The following is a 6,195-nucleotide window of genomic DNA, read 5'->3' as shown; positions in this document are numbered from 1 at the left end:
AGTTATTACCAGCTCACCATCATTCCTCCACCTTTGTGCTCTGCAGAGGCTAGACCTGGTTATACCAGCTCACCATCATTCCTCCACCTTGTGGCTCTGCAAGAGGCTAGGACCTGGTATATAACCAGCTCACCATCATTCCTCCACCTTGTGGCTCTGCAAGAGGCTAGACCTGGGTTATTACCAGCTCACCGTCATTCCTCCACCTTGTGGCTCTGCAAGAGGCTAGACCTGGGTTATTACCAGCTCACCATCATTTCAGACCACGTGTTTCAGGGCCAAGCTGTCAGCGCTACACCTAAATAACAACCTAATCACAGCTATTGGGTCGTCATCCTTTCAGTCTCTCTCTGGACTACACGTAGAGAACATAACCAACAAAAAACTGCACAGTCTAAAGAAGATTCAGCCTATTATACAATTACCACATCATTCAGAAGATGTACATTGGGACGAATGGATTTACCCAGTTTTTTCAATCAAGAGAAATATCGGGTTGATAGGGTTGAGAGTGCTTGATGTGTCTGGGAATCCGTTGGACATCTCCGTCGTCACAGGAAGTGTTTTTTTCCGAACCTTCAGAAGATAAACTTAGCCTACTGTGGCCATAATGGAAGCACGCAATGGGATGTGGCAGAAAGGTATTTTCTGAGGAACGTGTCGAGTCTTGACGTGAGTGGAATCCACATGTCTCTGGAGGTTATGAGCGTGTTGCTGCGGAGCTTCGACTCCCTGTTAGAATCTCTGACACGTTTCTCATTTAGGAATAGAGACGTCGACCTATTCAAAGGTTCTCACCAATATTGCCTGCCACATACCGACACTGAGAATACTACAATTTAGATATAACAACATCAGTTTTGTTTCTGAGGAACTCCTGCGGTCCTGCTCCCAGCTGACAGATCTGGGAATGCAATATAATAATATGATTGATCTGTCTGACTCTTCATTCTGGCAAATGAAGCAGCTGCGAAATCTGGAATTGGGACACAACATGCTTTCATCTGTTCCAAAATCCACAAGGAATCTCCCCACTCTGGAAGTCCTGGATCTCAGCTTCAATAGAATCAATAAACTAGACTGCTCAGATTTTGCCAATCTTACTGGACTCACACAACTCTTCCTTCACAAAAACAAAATCCCTCAATTTGAAAGATGTGTTTTCCAGGATTTGAAGTCTATAAAGGTCCCAAACATTGGAAAAAAAAACAAATCCTGGCCTTGAGTGAATCTTTCAAGAATGGTTTGCAAAAAAACTAGAGATATTGGATTTGCGAGGCAATAAACTAAGTTCTGTCAGAAAAGAAGACTTTAAAAGCTTACAATCACTCAAGGAATTGCTTTTATTCAACAATCAAATTATCAGCTTAGAAGATGGGGCATTTGAGGTGATGGTCAACCTTAGAAGATGGGGCATTTGAGGTGATGGTCAACCTTAGAAGATGGGGCATTTGAAGTGATGGTCAACCTTAGAAGATGGGGCATTTGAGGTGATGGTCAACCTTAGAAGATGGGGCATTTGAGGTGATGGTCAACCTTAGAAGATGGGGCCATTTGAAGGTGATGGTCAAACTTATAGAAGCCTTACTCTTTCAGCAAATAGAACCAGCCAAACTGAAACTAGAGACCCGGGGTGTTCAGAGGACTAACACGCTTAACCAGTCTCAGTATTTCTTCCAATCATATCAAGTATAAAACAGATGATAAACCCAACCCTGCACCCTTTTATCACCTGACATCACTCAAGATTCTATAAACGGATGGATAATATACCATCAAACTTTCTCGTTTGAACCATATCAGGCCAAACGAAAAACCCAACATAGAAACACAAACATAGATAACCCACCCAACTCACGCCCTGACCATACTAAAACAAAGAAATAACAAAAGAACTAAGGTCAGAACGTGACAGACACATTCATTCACCAGACACACTGAGGTACCTTGACGTCAGCAGTAATGTGTTCTCAACCCTTTGCTCCAGAGCTGTTTCTTCCAATGCCAAAAATAAGCAGAATATATCTGTCCAAATCCCAACTTCAGTCTTTGGATTTCCTCATACTAGCCAATCTATCTCAAGTTGCATTTCTGCTGTTGGAAAACAAACCAGATTAGAGAGATCAATGAGACAATGATACATTCTCTCCCTGTCTTAACGTCCTTGAAAATGAATAATAACCGTTTCATATGTGACTGTAGAAATGCTTGGTTCAGCCAGTGGGTGGAGGACAATAACTAAACACAAGTTGGTGAAACCCATGGCTATAACTGCAGCTATCCAGACAATCTGAGGGGCACTAAACTGTTGGACCTTGACACCCGTCCGTGTTCAGTAGACGTTGGCTTCTTCTACTTCCTGTCCACCACTTCTCTCGTCCTCCTCACCCTACTGGGGTCCTTCATCTACCATCTCCTGAGATGCCAAGTTGCCTATTCCTACTAGCTCTTTCTGGCATTTCTCTACGACACCAAGCGGAGGAACAGGCGTGCAGCTAATCAGTATGATGCCTTCGTCTCCTACAACACCCACGATGAGCCCTGGGTCCTGAGGGAGCTGCTGCCAGAGCTGGAGGGGCAGCAGGGCTGGAAGCTGTGTCTGCACCACCGGGACTTCCAGCCAGGCAAACCCATCATAGAAAACATCACAGATGCCATCTACGGGAGCCGCAAGACCATCTGTGTGATCAGCCATCACTATCTGGAGAGTGAGTGGTGCTCCAGAGAGATACAGGTGGCCAGGTAGGTCTAACAATCTTCAATTACCTATACAGTTATAAGAATATTTTGACGATAAATACACAATGCAGAGGATGGGAGGACTGAAAACTAGAGTACTAATTGTCAATAGGTAATTGTAAATATAAGTTGGGTTTCAGTTCAACAGCTGTTTAGAAACTGTGGAATGTCAGTCCTGAACTCAGAGCTACATGTGCTACATGCTGTACATTGAGTCTGGAGCAGGATACTTGTTATTTGGCCATTGGCCCAGTTGTACTGCAAGGACTTCTGATTGATAAACCCCAGGCGAGGGTGGGGGGTTATAAATGGCATCCTGTCCCTTTGTTCTGTGGAGAAAAGCTGAGGACAGGGGAGACTGAATATCTCCCTCCCAACATAACATCTATGATTTGTCCTTCTCAAATAAACCTAGTTTTCTCCCCCTGATTTGCTTTGGAGTTTGTGTTATTGAAGAATAACATCAACTGCTAACACAGTACACATAAACACACACATACTGTACGTCATAAAGACTTTCTACTTTACTCTCCAGCTTCCGTCTGTTTGACGAGCAGAAGAATGTGTTGATCCTGGTGTTTCTGGAGGAGATCGCAGACCAGCAGCTCTCTCCCTACCACAGCATGAGGAGGCTGCTGAAGAGACAGACCTACCTCAGCTGGCTCCGAGCTGGGGAGTACACCGGGGTCTTCTGGCAGAAACTACTAGAAACTCACTTCTTCATTAGAGAATTACCCAAGGACCATTATTCATCCAAACGGCTGTGTAACCGCCTATGATAATGCCACTGTCCTCACATCTCATCTCATCCTCCCTCTTTAATCTCACACCCCAGCCCTGAAAGCTATAAAAGAGAGAAGCATCGCTCAGTCAAATGATCTGAAAACATCATATGCTAACTTTGGTTAGTACTCTGGAGACCAGGGTCTGCCCTGCTGAGCAGAACCCAATCTTCACTGGGGTGGAGAGATGGTGACAGACATAAACTAAATGTACTAACCTTTAACCTATATGTTCTGAACTTTATCAGACATGTYATGATATAAACATGACTGAAAGTTATTGACAAATACTAATGCATCCTATAATTAGAAATTCAGCTAATTTACTTGTGTATAGTTACATGCCTACCCAGCTAGCAAAATCTTGAACAAAATGTGAAGTGGGTCACTGACTGCAGACGTGTTGCTACTATAAGTTTGCTCTSAGGGTCATTTTTTATTAACTTGCTTAGCTTTGCCTAATATCATTGGTGTTTTTTTTTCTTCAAGTAAGATAAAATGTACAACTATTATAAAAAATAGTGTCCTACATAATTTTTTTGATGTTAATTTGTCCTTTTGATTTGTAATGTTTATGATGAATAAAAGTTTAGAATAGTCACACCTTTGTCAGTTATGCTTCATTTGAACTAGCAAGCCACTTGTTAGCTAATGCTAGTGTAACGGATGTGAAATGGCTAGCTAGTTAGCGGGTACGCGCTAGTAGCGTTTCAATCAGTTACGTCACTTGCTCTGAAACCTAGAAGTAGTGTTGCACCTTGCTCTGCAAGAGCCGCGGCCTTTGTGGAGCGATGGGTAACGATGCTTCGTGGGCGACCGTTGTTGATGTGTGCAGAGGGTCCCTGGTTCGCGCCCGTGTCAGGGCGAGGGGACGGTTTAAAGTTATACTGTTACACTAGCTAGCTGACAAGCTAATGAAGATAACTATTGCTAGCTAGCTGACAAGCTAATGAAGATAACTATTGCTAGCTTGCTGACAAGCTAATGAAGAATTAAACTATTGCTAGCTAGCTGACAAGCTAATGAAGATAACTATTGCTAGCTAGCTGACAAGCTAATGAAGATAACTATTGCTAGCTTGCTGACAAGCTAATGAAGATAACTATTGCTAGCTAGCTGACAAGCTAATGAAGATAACTATTGCTAGCTAGCTGACAAGCTAATGAAGATAACTATTGCCTAGCTTGCTGACTGGCTGACCAAGCTAATGAAGATAACTATTGCTAGCTAGCTGACAAGCTAATGAAGATAACTATTGCTAGCTAGCTGACAAGCTAATGAAGATAAAAACAAAATCAAAACACTCAGATGAAGATAACTAACTTAGCTAGCTGGTTAGTTTGCTAGATTCAATTCACATGATGATCTTGATATACTTTTAGCTACTACACACACTATCCTTACAGACTGTAATAAACAGTGGGGCTTGAACCACCAATGATTACAAGGCAAGCAGGATGATGCAGACCTCCTAGAGCTGTAGTACAGAGGGCGCGCTTATACACAACAGGGCTCCTTCTGATGTCGCAATTCCAGGGTGTACAGTGGCAGGTCCACCACTAGAGGGCACGCTATCTCCATAAATGTCACTGAGTGTGCAAAAACATTAGGAACACCGTCCAATATTGAGTTGCACCCCCTTTTGCCCTCTGAACAGCCTCAATTCATCAGGGCATGGACTCTACAGGGTGACAAAAGTGTTCCACAGGGATGCTGGCCCATATTGACTCCAATGCTTCCTGCAGTTATATCCAGGTGGCTGGTAGTACTTTGGGCAGTGGACCATTCTTGACACACAGGGGAAACTGTTGAGCATGAAAAACCCAGCAGCGTTGCAGTTCTTGACACAAACCGGTGCGCCTGGCACCTACTACCCTAACCTGTTCAAAGGCACTTAAATCTTTTGTCTTGCCCATTGACCCCCTGAACGTCACACCTACACAATCCATGTCTCAATTGTCACAAGGCTTAAAAAGCCTTCTTTAACCCGTCTCCTCCCCTTCGTTTACACTTATTGAAGTGGATTTAACAAGTGACATCAATAAGGGATCGTAGCGTTCACCTGGATTCACCTTGGTCAGTCTATGTCATGGAAGGAGCAGGTGTTCCTAATGTTTTGTACACTCAGTGTATAACGTCAAGAGCCTGTGTGATATGGAAATGTAACCACAAGTACAATGATTATAGACTTCTGAAATGCTGTGAACACACTGTACGTGGTGTCGCCTGCGGTTGATGTTGAAATACTTCTCAGAGAGTGTAGCTACTGCCTGAGGTACCTTCTACTCAGCCACCTGCACAGAAACTCAGATATACACACAACACCAACGACGATCAAATCATTCCCTGAGGGAACATGTGCGTTAAGTATTTAAATGACATTTTATTCCATTGAGTGAAACACTAATTAGTGTTGGGTAACATTTGGATAAAGAGCATCAGGGCTGAGATCACTAAACTGTTGAATAAACACTATCAGAAGATGTGTTGTTGAATAAACACTATCAGAAGACAGAGGAAGATCATCAGGGACTCCCAGCCACCCGAGCTATGGCCTGTTCACCCCGCCTCCTCCACTCAGAGCATCATGGCAGACTGGCCAATTGCTTCTACCCCTAGACCATAAGGCTGATGAATAGCCACTAGGTGGCTTCCTGCTCCGCCTGCCCCCCCC

At 43.6% G+C, this 6,195-nt stretch overlaps 2 pseudogenes; both read left to right on the top strand.

The window, feature by feature from the left end:
• The window catches only part of LOC139024978 (leucine-rich repeats and immunoglobulin-like domains protein 1), a 3,254-nt pseudogene extending 1,833 nt beyond the window's left edge, over window positions 1-1,421 (top strand).
• Window positions 1,422-1,544: 123 nt separating this feature from the next.
• LOC112072938 (toll-like receptor 13) lies at window positions 1,545-3,518 on the top strand (annotated as a pseudogene).
• Window positions 3,519-6,195: the final 2,677 nt, after the last annotated feature.

The sequence above is a fragment of the Salvelinus sp. IW2-2015 genome, unplaced genomic scaffold (assembly GCF_002910315.2).
Source record: "Salvelinus sp. IW2-2015 unplaced genomic scaffold, ASM291031v2 Un_scaffold2094, whole genome shotgun sequence".
Taxonomy (NCBI): domain Eukaryota; kingdom Metazoa; phylum Chordata; class Actinopteri; order Salmoniformes; family Salmonidae; genus Salvelinus; species Salvelinus sp. IW2-2015.
This window is presented reverse-complemented; position numbering and strand designations above follow the sequence as displayed.